At 45.1% G+C, this 16,848-nt stretch overlaps 1 protein-coding gene across 1 annotated transcript in view; it reads left to right on the top strand.

The window, feature by feature from the left end:
- LOC124552582 (all trans-polyprenyl-diphosphate synthase PDSS1) overlaps positions 1–16,848 on the top strand; it is a 737,622-nt gene that overhangs the window by 150,945 nt on the left and 569,829 nt on the right. The gene's annotated exons all lie outside the window — the stretch shown is intronic.

Genomic DNA, 16,848 nt, shown 5'->3' with positions numbered 1-16,848 from the left:
ACGATGTACTGAATAACATTACATCAGTATTTACGTCATTGGCAGACTAGAAATTATATCTGTTATTTGTCGTATGTTGTTGAAACAAATTTCGGGCTTGCAGCCAGTCGTCGTGTATAATTCATTGCACCATATCTCTGCGGCGAACCTGCCAGTCATCTCCTGGTGAGCCATCGAAGACTGACGAAGACTTGCGCCTTTCCGCCATATATATAGCGCGCTGTGAATATTCCGCACTTAGGCGGACCGCAGTCCCCGGCGGCAGGTGGAACGGCTGAACTCAGCTGTGCTCTGCGTTACCGCTCGCCGCGGCCATTGCCGCTCTCTATCGTCGTTCATTAGAACAAATCGTGGAGATGATTCGGTTCCACGAACTGTCCAAATGGTAGCCGCTATCATCAGATTTTACGTCAGGCCTATTTCCACGGATTCTTTAATAATGGTGTCCCAAAAGGACGTTGCTGTGGTCAGAATCATAGTTCTATCATACTCCATTGAATGACCAGTGGACATGCAGTGTTCGGCAATAGCGAACTTCTTGGCTACGTTGATATTCAGTGCAGCGTTCTTCCACATTACATGTCGCTTGTCCTATGTAAGCCGTACCACACTGACAATGTATTTTAAAATTGACGCATGTCGTATGTTTTTTGGTTGGGTAGTACCTGCTGCAAGTACATGTGGCAAGAGCAAGCCGTTATTTTCCACTTGGCAGCCGGTCAGTTGTTGAAGTGTGGACACATGGACGCAAAATCGCTAGTCTATAATGACAGGGTAGTCCACTTAGAGATGCAGTTACGACTGTGCGGAAAACACAGGTAGTAAATCTTACGTCTTTGCGAGAAGACTGTTTGACGCAGAGAAAAAATAGCCAATATACTGACGTGCGTACATATTAGGAAACTATACACACACATCATTGTGTTGGCTATTTTTTTTCTGCATTGAACAGTCTTCCTGCAAACACTTAACATTTACTACCTGTGCTTTCCGAACAGTCGTAACTGCATCTCTAAGCAGACTACCCATGTCATTATAGATTAACGATTTTACCTCCATGTGTCCACACTGATCAGTTGCCAAGGGGAAAATAATCATTAATGGCTTGTTCTTGCCACATGTACTTGCAACAGGTACTACCCAACCAGAAAACATACGACTTATAATAAGAACGATTGTTGGCAGGCTGGAAACTCACCAGCTTTACCTCCACGATCTTTCACAAAATACAGGAAGGCGTGCTGAAATGTGACGCCTACGAATTTTTTATTCTTTTCTCAATATCAGTTGCTCTGTTACATGTCATGCATATTACTCGGTCGATTTCCCACTTCGCTGATGCCAAGTTGCAGCCCAATGCCGCTAGAGGGCTCAGAATTGCAGCGTGTAATGTGACAGCGTGTAATGGGGAGCTATGTCGGTACGTGAGACACAGCGCGCATTAATCGAGCTTCTAACCACTCACACATGCAGTAGTGTCTCCTTCAGTAAGACAATGCCAGACTACATACGAGAGCTGCGATATCTGCAAGAATGCGACGCCTTGGGTTCAGTGCCATCGATCATTCTCTCAGAACAGTCCTGGTTTGCCGCGAACAGAATTTCATCTGTTTCCAACATTTTAAGAACACCTTCGAGGATATCGCTTTGATAGTGGTGAAGCGGTGCAACCATAGGTGAGGTTCTTGCTCCGTCAGCAAATTCAAACATTCTACAGTGATGGTATCAACAAAGTGGCCCATCGTCGGAAGAAGTTTGCCCGTCGCCAGGGTGTCTATGTTGACAAAATGTGTGTGAATTCCTAAGGGACCAAACTACAGAGGTCATCGGTCCCTAGACTTACACACTACTTAAACTAACTTATGCTATGAAGAACACACCCACCCATGCGCGAGGGAGGACTCGAACCTCCGGCGGGAGGAGCCGTGCAGTCCGTGACATGGCGCCTCGAACCTCGCGGGCACTCCGCGCGGCTTTTTGACAAATACAGGGGATAGGCAAAATAATGTGAACAGTGGTAGTAATGAGATGGTTGTGTTTGACGGTAAGGCACGAGTCGCGCTGGACTCTGCGTGTTCAGTACGGACTAGGCATCAGTGCAGGTTGTTTACGAGTAGTGCACACTTCGTATTTGCATTCAGAGGCCGTGGTCGACGTGCAATGAAAGACCTAACAGAGTTTCAAAGAGGTCAGATTGTGGGGGCCCCATTAGTTGGAGCGTCAGTAACCAAACAGCCAACTTATTGAATGTTTCAAGAGCAACTGTTTCAACAGTCGTGACAGCCTACACAAAACATGGAAAGACAACATCGTGTAAACGTAATAGTTGGCGAAAATCAAATTTATATGACAGAGATCGTCGTAAGCTAACACGAATTGTGTCAAAACAGCACAAAACAACGGCGCCTAAAGTGACTCCAGAGCTCAATAGCAATCTTCGAGACCCCGTTATCTATCGACATCGTCCGCCGAGAACTTCATAAAACGAATATTCATTGACGAGCAGCTATACCGAAACCATCAGTGACTCCAACCAACGCAAAGAAGCGTAAAACATGGTTCAAATGGCTCTGAGCACTATGGGACTTAACATCTGAGGTCATCAGCCCCCTAGAACTTAGAACTACTTAGACCTAACTAACCTAAGGACACCACACACATCCATGCCAGAGGCAGGATTCGAATCTGCGACCGTAGCGGTAGCGCGGTTCCAGACTGTAGCGCCTAGAACCGCTAGGCCACTCCGGCCGGCGTATAACATGGTGTCAGGAGCATAAATCCCGGACGGCTGGTTAGTTGAAACACTTATATAATCCGACGAGTCAACGGTTTGATTATTTCAAACATCGGGCCGGGTTGTAACGTCCCCGTAGAAAAAACCTTATCAATGACAGTGCTGGAAAACCTCTACGTTATTCCATTTTCAAACACCTGAGCAAAACTGAACGTACTCAGACATTTCTCTCTTTACTTATTCTAACCAACACTAAACTGACACAATATTTTTAGCGCAACGCAGTCTGACTCAACAATCCCTACAAAAGAATGGCCCTGACTAACAATAAGCTATACCTTTCATGAATCACTCACAAAAATCTTCTTTACTCAAACTACTGCAATACAGCGAGCGCCAATACTGCCAGCTAAGTAAAGATTCTAACTACTGAAGGCACTAACTACTAAAAGGCATAGTTAGCAAATGAAAGATTTTGATAAAGAACAAACAATGTATTTACCTTAATAGTGTTCAAAAGTCGTAATATATAATCAGTTCATGATATACAGTATTACAAATTTACTCTTTCTGATGGACACACGTCCAGATCATCCGCTCTCGAAATTCTGCCATCTCTCTCCCCACATCAACCACTGCTGGCGGATCACCTCCATTTGCGCAACGCTACGCGCTGTTCACATCCAACTGCCCAACACTACAATAGCAATATTCCAACATTGCAAACCAGCCACAGACTGCACACAGCACAGTCAGTGATTTTGATACAGAGCGGTATGTGTCGTTCCCAACATAAAAATCTAAACAGCCTACTTACAGGGTTTACGTCTGGAGAACACCAAAAGAAGCCTGCAATCCTGATTGCTTGATTCCAACGGTTAAGCATGGAGGTGGAAGTGTGATGGTGTGGGCAGCCGTATCATGGTATTCTGCTGGTAACATCATTACTCTAAGTGGCCGTGATACAGCCAAATTATGTGAATATTTTAGGTGATGTTGTTCCCAAACAATGATGCCATATTTCAGGACGATAATGCACCCATTCACACAGCCAGGACAGTACACTCCTGGTATGAGGAGCATGCAACTAAACTGCAGCGTCTTCCCTGTCCAGCACAATCCCCGGACTTGAACATTATCGAACCCTTATGGGCGGTATTGGAACGCAGGCTCCGGAGCAGATTTCCGCTTCCCTTGTCACTCTAGGAGACATAACATTCCACCGGAGACTATACAGTCATTAAATACCAGTATTTCACGAAGAATCGCAGCTGTACTTTGGACAAACCCCTCATTAATAATCTATATCTACATCTACATACATACTCCGCAATCCACCATACGGTGCGTGGCGGAGGATACCTCATACCACAACTAGCATATTCTCTCCCTGTTTCACTCCCAAACAGAACGAGGGAAAAATGACTGCCTGTCTGCCTTTGTACGAACCCTAATCTCTTTTATCTTTGTGGTCTTTCCGCGAAATGTAAGTTGGCGGCAGTAAAATTGTACTGCAGTCAGCCTCAAATTCCCAAGTAAGTACAGGTGTTCACATTATTTTGCATATCCCCTGTATATATGTAGACATGAAGAATAAAGATGTGAAATGCTAGTAACGTTTGTTTTATTTGACATTCCTTAACCATCTACACATATATAATTCGAAGGCATTACTTTTCAGCGCACAATCGTATGTAGGAGGGAGCAATATATTGGTTGGTTTGTATAGGACACTGCGCCCTTGGGGTATTAACAGTAAACCACAACGTGCTGCAGAACGCACCTCGTGCTGCATCTGCCACTGGAGGCAGCTAAGCATCTCTTTTGCACTTCCGCGGTTCCTAAATGAACCTGTAAAGAAACGCGCTGGTAATCTTTGGATCTTCTTTATTTCCTCTATCAATCCTGTGTGGTGCGGATCCCAGGCTGACCAGAAATATTCAGTTATAGATCAAACCAGGATTCTGTAATCTACCTCCTTTAAGGGTGGAATAAATTTCCAGAGGATTCCTCCAGTGTTTGTCCGACTGGCATCTACCTGTGATCAGTTTTGTGTGGTCGTTCCGCTTTAAAACGCGCCATACGCATACTCCTTGGTATTTTATGTATCTGACTGTTACTAGTGATTTTTCTGCAGTCGGGTAATAATACAGTACTGGATCATTGTGCCTATTATGCGCAGTATGTTACAGTTGTTTATTCCGTGCACCTGCACCCTCTGCAGGCGTTCCTGCATTTCGCTACAACTTCCAACGTTGCGGCGTCTCTGTGTACAAAAGAGTAATGGAGCCTCCATCGCTATCGACTGTCTCCTTTATATAAATGTTCTCAAAACTAACGGTTCTATAACAACCTCTTGAGGTACGCCCAAAATTACTTTTACGTCTGAAGATGCCTCTCCGTTAAGAATGATATGCTGTGTTCTGTTCTCTAGAAACGCCTTCAATACGGTCATACAGCGTGTCTTATATTTCGTATGTTCGTATTTTGGTCACTAGGCGGCAGTGCCGAACTATGTGAAACGCCTTCTGGAAGTCAAGGAACACAGAGTCAACCTGGGCGCCGGTTTATACCGGTTTCTGGGTCTCACGGACGGATAAGGCGGGCTCAGTTTCACACGGTTGTTGTTTTCGGAAACCTGCGATGAAAAACAGCTTTCGAAATCACCTGAGTCGTCAGCACGAAACATTCATCTCAAAGAGTCTCCATCTACATCTACATGGATACTGTCCAAATCACACTCAAGTGCCTGGCAGAGGGTTCATCGAACCACTTTCACAATTCTCTATTATTCCCATTTCGTATAGCGCGCAGAAAGAATGAACACCTATATCTTTCCGTACGAGATCTGATTTCCTTTATTTTATCGTTGTGATCGTTGCGTCCTGTGTAGGTCGGTGTCAACAAAATATTTTCGCATTCGGAGGAGAAAGTTGGTGATTGGAATTTCGTGAGACGATTCCGTCGCAACGAAAAACGCCTTTCTTTTAATGATTCCCAGCCCAATCCTGTATCATTTCTGTGACACTTTCTCCCATATTTCGCGATAATACAAAACGTGCTGCCTTTCTTTGAACTTTCTCGATGTACTCCGTCAGTCCTACCTGGTAAGGATCCCACACCGCGCAGCAGTATTCTAAAAGAAGACGGACAAGCATAGTGTAGGCAGTCTCCTTAGTAGGTCTGTTACATTTTCTAAGTGTCCTGCCAATAAAACGCAGCCTTTGCTTAGCCTTCCCAACAACATTTTCTATGTGTTCCTTCCAACTTAAATTTGTTCGTAATTGTAATACCTAGATATTTAGTTGAACTTACGGCTTTTAGATTAGACTGATTTATCGTGTAACCGAAGTTTAACGAGTTACTTTTAGCACTCATGTGGATGACCTCAGACTTTTCGTTAATTAGGGTCAACTGCCACTTTTCACACCATTCAGATATTTTTTCGAAATCGTTCTGCAGTTTGTTTTGGTGTTCTGATGACTTTATTAGTCGATAAGCGACAGCGTCATCTGCAAACAACCGAAGACGGCTGCTCAGAGTGTCTCCCAAATCGTTTATATAGATAAGGAACAGCAAAGGGCCTATAACACTACCTTGGGAACACTTGAAATCACTTCTGTTTTACTCGATGACTTTCCGTCAGTTACTACGAACTGTGACCTCTCTGACAGGAAATCGTAAATCCAGTCACATAACTGAGACGATATTTCATAAGCACGCAATTTTACTATGAGCCGCTTGTGTGGTACAGTGTCAAAAACCTTCCGGAAATCCAGGAATACGGAATCTCTGAAGTCCCTTGTCAATAGCACTCAGCACTTCATGTGAATAAAGAGCTAGTTGTGTTTCACAGGAACGATGTTTTCTAAACCCATGTTGACTGTGTGTGAATAGACAGTTTCCCTCGAGGTAATTCATAATGTTCGAACACAATATATATGTTCTAAAATCCTGCTGCATAGCGACGTTAACGATATGGGCCTGTAATTTAGTGGATTACTCCTACTACCTTTCTTGAATATTGGTGTGACCTGTGCAGCTTTCCAGTCTTTGGGTACGGATCTTTCGTCGAGCGAACGATTGTAAATGATTGTTAACTATGGAGCTAATGCATCAGCATACTCCGAAAGGAATCTAATTGGTATACAGTCTGGACCAGAAGACTTGCTTTTATTAAGTGATTTGAGTTGCTTCACTACTCCTAGGATATTTACTTCTACGTTACTCATGTTTGCAGCTGTTCTCGATTCTAATTCTGGAATATTTACTTCGTCTTCTTTTGTGAAGGCATTTCGGTAGCCTGTGTTTAATAAATCTGCTTTGTCAGCACTGTCTTCGATAGTATCTCCATTGTTATTGCGCAGAGAAGGGATTGATTGTTTCTTGCCGCTAACATACTTCACATGCGACCAGAATCTCTTTGGATTTTCTGCCAGGTTTTGAGACAAAGTTTCGCTGTGGAAACTGTTATAGGCGCCTCGCATTGAACTCCGCGGTAAGTTTCGAGCTTCTGTAAAGGATCGCCAATCTTGGGGATTTTGCGTCTGTTTAAAGTGGAAATAAATGGACAAAATTCAAGAGTGTTTTACAATAGAGGTATGTGGGGAGCAAAGTTGTTAGGAGAGAAAGACACACTGTGGTTCGACAGCCCTATTAGAAAGCTGCTTCGAAAGCAAAGAGAGCTTCACTATAAGCTTAAATGCGTAAATATAAATAAGTCATGTATATTCCAAAAAACTGTAGAGTGTGTAACTACGCTACTGGCCATTAAAATTGCTACACCACGAAGATGACGTGCTACAGACGCGAAATTTAACCAACAGGAAGAAGATGCTGTGATATGCAAATGACTAGCTTTTCAGAGCATTCACACAAGGTTGGCGCCGGTGGCGACACGTACAACGTGCTGGCATGAGGAAAGTTTCCATCCGATTTCTCATACACAAACAGCAGTTGACCGGCGTTGCCCGGTGAAACGTTGTTGTGATACCTCGTGTAAGGAGGAGAAATGCGTACCATCACGCTTCCGGCTTTGATAAAGGTCGGATTTTAGCCTATCGCGATTGCGGTTTATCGTATCGCGACGTTGGTCGAGATCCAATGACAGTTAGCAGAATGTGGAATCGGTGGATTCAGGAGGGTAATATGGAACGCCGTGCTCGATCCCAACGGCCTCGTATCACTAGCAGTCGAGATGACAGGCATCTTATCCGCATGGCTGTAACGGATCTTGCAGCCACGTCTCGATCCCTGAGTCAACAGATGGGGACGTCTGCAAGACAACAACCATATGCACGAACAGTTCAACGACGTTTGCAGCAGCAAGGACTATCAGCTCGGAGACCATGGCTGCGGTTACACTTGACGCTGCATCACAGACAGGAGCGCCTGCGATGGTGTACTCAGCGACGAACCGGGGTGCACGAATGGCAAAACATATTTTCGGATGAAGCCAGGCTCTGTTTACAGCATGATGATGGTCGCATCCGAGTCTGGCGACATCGCGGTGAACGCACATTGGAAGCGCGTATTCGTCATCGACATACTGGCATATCACCCGGCGTGATGGTATGGGGTGCCACTGATTACACGTCTCGGTCACCTCTTGTTCGCATTGACGGCACTTTGAACAGTGGACGTTACATTTCAGATGTGTTACGACCCGTGGCTCTATCCTTCATTCGATCCCTGCGAAACCCTACATTTCAGCAGGATAATGCACGACCGCATGTTGCAGGTCCTGGACAGGCCTTTCTGGATACAGAAAATGTTCGACTGCTGCCCTGGCCAGCACAATCTCTCACCAATTGAAAACGTCTGGTCAATGTTGGCTCGTCACAATACGCCAGTCACTACTCTTGATGTACTGTGGAATCGTGATGAAGCTGCATGGGCAGCTGTACCTGTACACGCCATCCAAGCTCTTCTTGACTCAATGCCCAGGCGTATCAAGGCCGTTATTACGGCCAGAGGTGGTTGTTCTGGGTACTGATTTCTCAGGATCTATGCACCCAAATTGCGTGAAAATGTAATCACATGTCAGTTCTAGTATAATATATTTGTCCAATGAATACCTGTATATCATCTGCATTTCTTCTTGGTGTAGCAGTCTTAATGGCCAGTAGTGTAGTAAGCTCCCTATTAATCAGAAAATAAATAGTTCTCTTACTAGCCCCATGGTTGGGAGGCCACATTAGCAGCATAGTAGGTTTTTTAATAGCCGGTAGTATGCAACATTGGTGGTACCAATTTTTTTATTTGATTTTAAGCTAGCGCTGCTTCAGCTTTTTCTTATTTTATGATACCAAAAACGACTACGGAGCATATAATCGCTCTGCCTCGAATCGGGGAAAATACCGATTCAATGAGGCTCTAACGACGGGTGACGTCGGACGGCACGATTCACATTATCGGTCTACGTAGAATCGTGAGAAATACCGGTCTAACTTGGGTGTTGCCTCTAGTAGACTCTGCCACGCGCCGATTCGGAGCGCTACCTGTGGTTGCTAAGGCCGGTATTACACTATCAAATTTCTTTGTCAAAGGTTTGATCAAAGATGTGATCAAATATTCCGTCAAATATATTTGACAAAGATCTTTGACGTAGCGCTAGAAGGGGTATTACACTGTCATCATATTTTTCGTCAAAGTTCAACATGGCTGACAACAACTTGTTATTAACTGCAGCAGTTGCACTGTGTGCACATGTGGAAGAGAAGCGGGAAAAAAAAGGAAACATAACTGGGCGAAGCCGTGGGTTTTACGACGACACGATAAAAGCATTCAACAAAACTTGTTACGTGAGCTTATAGTGGAGGATGTCAAGTCATACATCAATTTCTTGAGAATGGATTAGCATACATTTCTGTATGTGCTCAATGAAGTGTATCCTCATATCACAAAGCACAATATGCACTTAAGAACTGCAACGTCTGCAGAAGACAGACTCACTGTAACACTCCGATTCCTCGCTACAGCTAATGTGGCCTCCCAACCATCTTCGTAATCTATTTTTGTATTCGGCGTGCCTCACGGTTTAAAGCGCCTCATCAGCTTCATACATATCTATTAATTTTGTAGTTGTCGGCACACACCAATTGTATTTACCGGCAATGTTTATAAAAACACCACAGACGACAGAATGCAGCGATGCTAGCGCTCCATGTGGTAACATGTCACATTGCAATGAACAAAAGACAAGCGACTTCTTTGATCAAATCTACAGCGAGGCCCCAGATTTGATCAAATATTGGACGACATTTGACAAAGCTCCCTATTACACCATCAAATATCTTTGACAAAGATATTGGACAAAGATATTTGACAAAGATATTTGACAAAGAAATTCGATAGTGTAATATTGGCCTAATGGATGTGCGCGGACGACGAAGCGACTTGTCGCCATCACGGCGCCTCTGTGTGCGCTGCTCCGTTTGTTAACACGGGGGTAACTAGAAAGAGCGACGCGTCCCCGCCACATGTCCGCGCTGCTTCTGTGTGCATCGGGCCCTAGACTGTCCGGTTACGGCAAAATCTCGCGACAGGCGTGCAATGTTTGTTTTACGGGCCCCGGTCCCGCCAGCTTTCTCCGTGACTTAACAGTCGCTGGTCCTGGGACCGTTGTCGCTGTCTTCCGCGAAGAAACGGCCGGCGAAAAGCACGTCACCCTCTGCTGGTGTAACTCTCTCATCTCATTTCCATTTTCGTCACGGTAGCGTTTTTTGGCGTTAATGCGAATGGCGGGTAGTAGTTAGGAGCAGGGCCGTACCGAGAGAATGGCGAGACGGCTACCGGCCAAGGGCGCGGGCACAGAGGGGATGTGAAAACTGGCCGAAAAAGGAAAACTAGGAAAGAAGGCCCGTCTAATTAACCGCGAGAGGTCCACGAGTCTCTCTCGTATTCCCATATTCTGCCTACGAAAAGAAGCATAACGCTCGGCTGTGAACGCACGCCGCTGCCGCAGTGAGCTGTTACCTACACAGCTCTCCCTGATGCAACAATGTAGTTCTTGCTGCTGCTTCGCTACAGTATTGTAGGATCTCAAATAAGTCGGTACTGTAACAAAATGCTTGTTTCCTTCGCTTAAAGCTAGGAAATTCATAGTAATACGATAATAAAACACAGTTTCTGGGAAGATATGTTGCTTAAACTCTTGGTTATAGCACGTTTTCTTGTATTTCTTACTAGCCTGATACTCACAGCTTCGCCTGTATACCTGTATGGCACACACATTGGACATACCTGCTCTTGCCCCGTAACTTAGTCCATATCCTCCTTCTCTCCTCCTCCTCCTCCTCCTCCTCCTCCTCTCTCTGTATATCTCCTCATCCTCCTCCACTCCCTTGTCTCTCTGTCCATCTCATAGTCCCCCTCTGTCCATTTCCTCCTACTCTCTATTTCTGTCCACTTTCTCCACTCTCTTCCTTTTACATCTGTCCACAAATCATATCCTCTGCCTCATACACCACCCTTCCTCTCCCTTTCCTGTGTCCATCCCTTCCTACCCCTTTCTCGGTCCATTACCTCCTCCCCTTTTTCTCTGTCCAACTTTCTTTCCCATCTCACTGCCCATCTCCTCCTACACCTTTCTCTGTTCAACCATGCCCTTCCACACCTATGGCCCCTGGGTTGCATTCGATACTATCTGCACAATGACTGTCATGCAGGGTAGCTTAGATGTCAGGAATTACCTATACTTCTCACCCCACCAACCCCCCGTACGGGAGATAGTGGCTCTTTCCTCCCCCCCTCTCCCCCCACAGCACTTCTTCGCAAACAATAATTAGTATACGTGCCAAATTTGGTTGAAACCGATCCAGTGGTGTAGGGCAGTGATTCTCAAACTCTTTTCGTCTTGCCCCCCCCCCCCCCCCCCCCTTTCATGAGGAAAAATAGTATTTGGCCTCCAGCCTATTTTGCTAATAAAATAACAAAAAGCACTCCGTCTTCAGGCCACGAGTGGCCTACCGGTACCATCCGACCGCCGTGTCATCCTCAGGGAGGATGCGGATAGGAGGGGCGTGGGGTCAGCACACCGCTCTCCCTGTCGTTATGATGGTATTCTTGACCGAAGCCGCTACTAATCGGTCGAGTAGCTCCTCAATTGGTATAACGAGGCTTAGTGCACCCCGAAAAATGGCAACAACGCATGGCGGCCTGGATGGTCACCCATCCAAGTGCCGACCACGCCCGACAGCGCTTAACTTCGGTGATCTCTCGGGAACGGGTGTATCTACTGCGGCAAGGCCGTTGCCTTGCTAATAAAATAGTCATTTTTTATCTTTATTGCATTTTCATTCATTCGGAAATAATGAAATTAAAAATTCAGCAGACAAATATTACAACAGAAATTTAAATTATTGAGTTCACTATTATGGATGAGCTTGATTTTGAGAACAAAGTTTCTCTAGACATGCTATAATAGCGGAAACAGTCACACGAAGATCTTGCTTACATTTAGCTTTAAATGGTAGTACGACTTCATAGCTGCCAAAACTGAAAAGCCAGTCTCGCACATGTATGTTGTTGCAAAAGGAGCCATGATCTTCATTGCATTTTGACTCAGAGTTGGGAATTCCTTGCTAATATGTATCTCAAAGTCCAACCAAGACACTTCATTAATAAAATATCACAAGTAAGATCAATAAGCGGTGGTTGCTCTTTTATATTTAAACATGATTGTCCAGGAGCATTTTTGATTGGGTTTTCAATCCATCTAAATTTCTCTCCATTCGGTTTTGCTACAGCTCTATTTTAAAAAACGCCTTCACTTTTTTATTCCAAGTGTTGGCAATATTTAAGTTTTCAAAAATGTCAGTGAGCTAAGCCATTTTCAGTAGAAAATCTCCGTTGCTGAAGCACTATGCCAATGTGTGACTTTTCCCCTTTAAGAAACACGTACCTCATACCTCAGTTCATTCTTTTTAGTACTATACCTCTTGAAAGCCACTATGCATTACTAGACAAGAGCAGTTGAGTGTGATCCTCACTTTAAAAAGTCTTGAATTCATAGATTTTGCCTTGATAATATTAACTGTTTCTATAACCGTTAGCAGCACAGCACTTAATGAAGGGGTGGGCTGAGTTCTTTAGCGGCCAGAGCCTCTCTGTGTATCATGCAGTGAGTCCACATTGCATCAGGAGTTACCACTTTAACTTTCGCCGGCAATACACCACGAATTTCAGACGCTGACCGAGCTCCATGTGAACATACTTCAGTCACCTACTCCATGGTATCTCGCTTTGATTTGAAAAAAAATATTGAGCTGTAGTATTTGCTCTAGAAAGGCAATTCTTGGTTGGTTGGTTGTTTGTTTGGGGAAGCAGACCAGACAGCGAGGTCATCGGTCTCATCGGATTAGGGAAGGATAGGGAAGGAAGTCGGCCGTGCCCTTTCAGAGGAACCATCCCGGCATTTGCCTGGAGTGATTTAGGGAAATCACGGAAAACCTAAATCAGGATGGCCGAACGCGGGATTGAACCGTCGTCCTCCCGAATGCGAGTCCAGTGTCTAACCACTGCGCCACCTCGCCCGGTAAAGGCAATTCTTCTTGAATGTTAAATTCATCAACGAAACGAATAGAAGCAATCAAATGAGCATCTTTATGAATATCATTCGCTTCGTTCGCTTTAAGTGCAAAACTGTTGCAACGCAGTCGTCAGAAATGTGTAAAATTCGTCTACGCACTGTGTCAGTAGAGGGAAGAACACTTCTCAACTATTGAGCTGATGAGGCCGCAAATATTTTTAATATTGTATCAATCACTGCTGGTAAAACCAGAGTTTCTGCAACTGTGTGTGGTTTCTTGCATTTAGAAATCCTATGCAAAATGTGGTGAGAGACTAAAAATACGTTAAAAGTCACATTCTTCGTATTACCAAAGTTCTTCTGAGGAGACAGTAAAACATCTAGTTTCCTGACAAAATGTTCTTTTCGTTTTCCATTAACTCGGGGTGTTTAGTTTCAAGATGTCTCTTTAACTTATTGGCCTTCACGCTATGAGGAGCTAAAATGGTTAAACAAATTCAACACGGCGGACGTTCTTCACAATTGATTGTAATTTTTGTGGAGCCTAGCAATAAATTGTTTTCATCAGACCTCGTTTCCGCCTGTGGGATATATCCTTCCCCTCTGCCGATTGATGGACCACAAGTGTCATCATGTCTGTCACTAACCAGGAACCGCTTCGTACTGCCGTCAGGTCTTCCTCGCCTAGTCTGAAAGACTGTAAAGGAGGCGTCGAGATACAGGAGACAAACCTTGCACCGCGCGCGGTAGTCAGTCGCAACGGGTGATACCGCCTGCGGCCGATGTCTCCCAGCTCGGCCGACCGTTTCAAATAATGCTGTAAGTATGACCACGGTTTCACTGTCGCCGATCGCAATTCCATCCAGATAAATGGCATCTTCTTTGCTCGAAAGAAAAGATAAACGTAATTGTTTGCTGATAGGTCTTATTTTAAACATAGGGTGCCCCCCACCCCTCGCTCCTACCACCGCCACCCTCTACCCTCAACCTCCTCCGGGGTCGCGCCCCACAGATCGAGAACCACTAGTTTAGGGGATGTGGAAAATACACATATAAATACACTCATTGTTATATATGTGTAAGGAGCGATCAAAAAGTTTACGTTCGAGGGCGTTGCTGCAGCGTACATGCAAGATAGCGCGACTCAAGTGCGGTTATATAAGCTCAGACATATATGAAATTTAGGTGATTGGAGCTCATCAACACATAAACTCATAATAAATGCCCGACGTGCCCTCCTCTTGCTTCTAAATACGCATGTACTTGTCGAATCATGGACTGTTGCGCCCTTTCAAACACTCCATGACGTTTTCGTATTGGTTTTGCAGGCTTTCATGGCACGCTGATAAATTTCTGCATCTGGGTGTGCTGTATTGACCAATTGTTTGAGGTGCGTCCACAGATACTAATTCGAGGGACTGAGGTCAGGGAAAGGTGCAGGCCAAGAAACTGGTCCTCCTCTACCTATCCATCTATCATGGTAGATACCAACCAGTGCATGTTGAACGCTGAGTCTGAAATGTGCTGGAGCTCCATCATACATAAACTAAATCGTCTTCTTATTTGAAGGGATCTTGGAGGGCGCTCCGAGTAAAATCCTTGTAGGGATCACCTGTAAGACGTGCTGAAAGAACGCATGGCCCCACCAAGCAGTCACCTACAATTCCAGGCCACACATTAATCTTAAACTGACCTTGATATTTATTCTGTACTGCAGCACGAGGATTAGGATTGGGTCATATGTGTCGTTTGTGGAAATTTGTTATTCTGTTTCTTCCAAACGTTGCTTCCTCTGTAAACAAAACTGAATTGACAAGCAATGGATTAACGGTTGTCTAACAAACCAGCGGCAAAAATTCTCCCATGGCGGATTATCGGTAGGCATAAGGCTCTGCACACGCTGAAGATGATACGGACACATGAGTTGCTTGGGAAGTATCCTCCATGCTGATAATGGAGATGTACCACATGCCAGTGCCAATTATCTTGCGCTGATATATGGCTCTTCTTCGACAGCCCATAGAGTGTGCTCTTCCCAGCCAGGGTGAAGAACAATACCTGGTCTTCCTCGGTCAATAGTCTGTGGTGCACGGATCCTGTATCGGCAATGCGACGATACACAGCACCAAAGGTGATGGATGATTCGGCTGTCTTCGGTCTGGAAACACGGTCTGATACAGCTGTGCAACCTCATGTCTTTACAGTTGGCGCCACAGAACATAAAAATCATGACTGCCTGCTCACGAAATTAATGTCCTGCCTTGTTCGAACGGAGCACCTTCATCTAACGTACTTCCTGTAGTACATGAACACAGTGGATACGACGAAGACAGATGAAAGACGTATGTAAACAAATCCCCCTGGTAACACAGCGCCGTATAGGATACAACGAGTCAATGGGTGAATAGCTAAGTGAAGTTGCTGGGTAGTACCTGGAAAGGCATTGTATTTGATAACCCTAAAACCGAGGATTTTCGGACTTTTTTAAATGAACTTTTGTTGTTGTTTTTCTGTAAGAAACCTGTCCCCAAAGTTTCAAGAGTATTTTTGAAACACATTATATATGTATATATAATATACTACTGGCCATTAAAATTGCTACACCAAGAAGAAGTGCAGATGATAAACGGGTATTCGTTGGACAGATATATTATACTAGGACTGACATGTGATTACATTTTCACGCAATTTGGGTGCATAGAACCTGAGAAATCAGTACCCAGAACAACCACCTCTGGCCCTAAAACGGCCTTGATACGCCTGGGCATTGAGTCAAACAGAGCTTGGATGGCGTGTACAGGTACAGCTGCCCATGCAGCTTCAACACGATACCACAGTTCATCAAGACTAGTGACTGGCGTATTGTGGCGAGCCAGTTGCTCGGCCACCATTGACCAGACGGTTTCAATTGGTGAGAGATCTGGAGAATGTGCTGTCCACGGCAGCAGTCGAACATTTTCTGTATCCAGAAAGGTCCGTACATGACCTGCAACATGCGGTCGTGCATTATCCTGCTGAAATGTAGGGTTTCGCGGGGATCGAATGAAGGGTAGAGCCGCGGGTCGTAACACATCTGAAATGTAACGTCCACTGTTCAAAGTGCCGTCAATGCGAACAAGAGGTGACCGAGACGTGTAACCAGTGGCACCCCATACCATCACGCTTCCAATTTGCGTTCACCGCGATGTCGCCAAACACGGATGCGACCATCATGATGCCGTAAACAGAACCTGGATTCATCCAAAAAAATGACTTTTTGCCATTCGTGCACCCAGGTTCGTCGTTGAGTACACCATCGCAGGCGCTCCTGTCTGTGATGCAGCGTCAAGGGTACCCGCAGCCATGGTCTCCGAGCTGATAGTCCATGCTGCTGCAAACGTCGTCGAACTCTTCGTGCAGATGGTTGTTGTCTTGCAAACGTCTCCATCTGTTGACTCAGGGATCGAGACGTGGCTGTACGATCCGTTACAGCCATGCGGATAAGATGCCTGTCATCTCGACTGCTAGTGACACGAGGCCGTTGGGATCCAGCACGGCGTTCCGTGTTACCCTCCTGAACCCACCGATTCCATATTCTGCTAAC

The sequence above is a fragment of the Schistocerca americana genome, chromosome 10, assembly GCF_021461395.2.
Source record: "Schistocerca americana isolate TAMUIC-IGC-003095 chromosome 10, iqSchAmer2.1, whole genome shotgun sequence".
Lineage (NCBI taxonomy): Eukaryota > Metazoa > Arthropoda > Insecta > Orthoptera > Acrididae > Schistocerca > Schistocerca americana.
The sequence above is the reverse complement of the archived record's forward strand: the minus strand, read 5'-3'. Positions and strand labels throughout refer to the sequence as shown.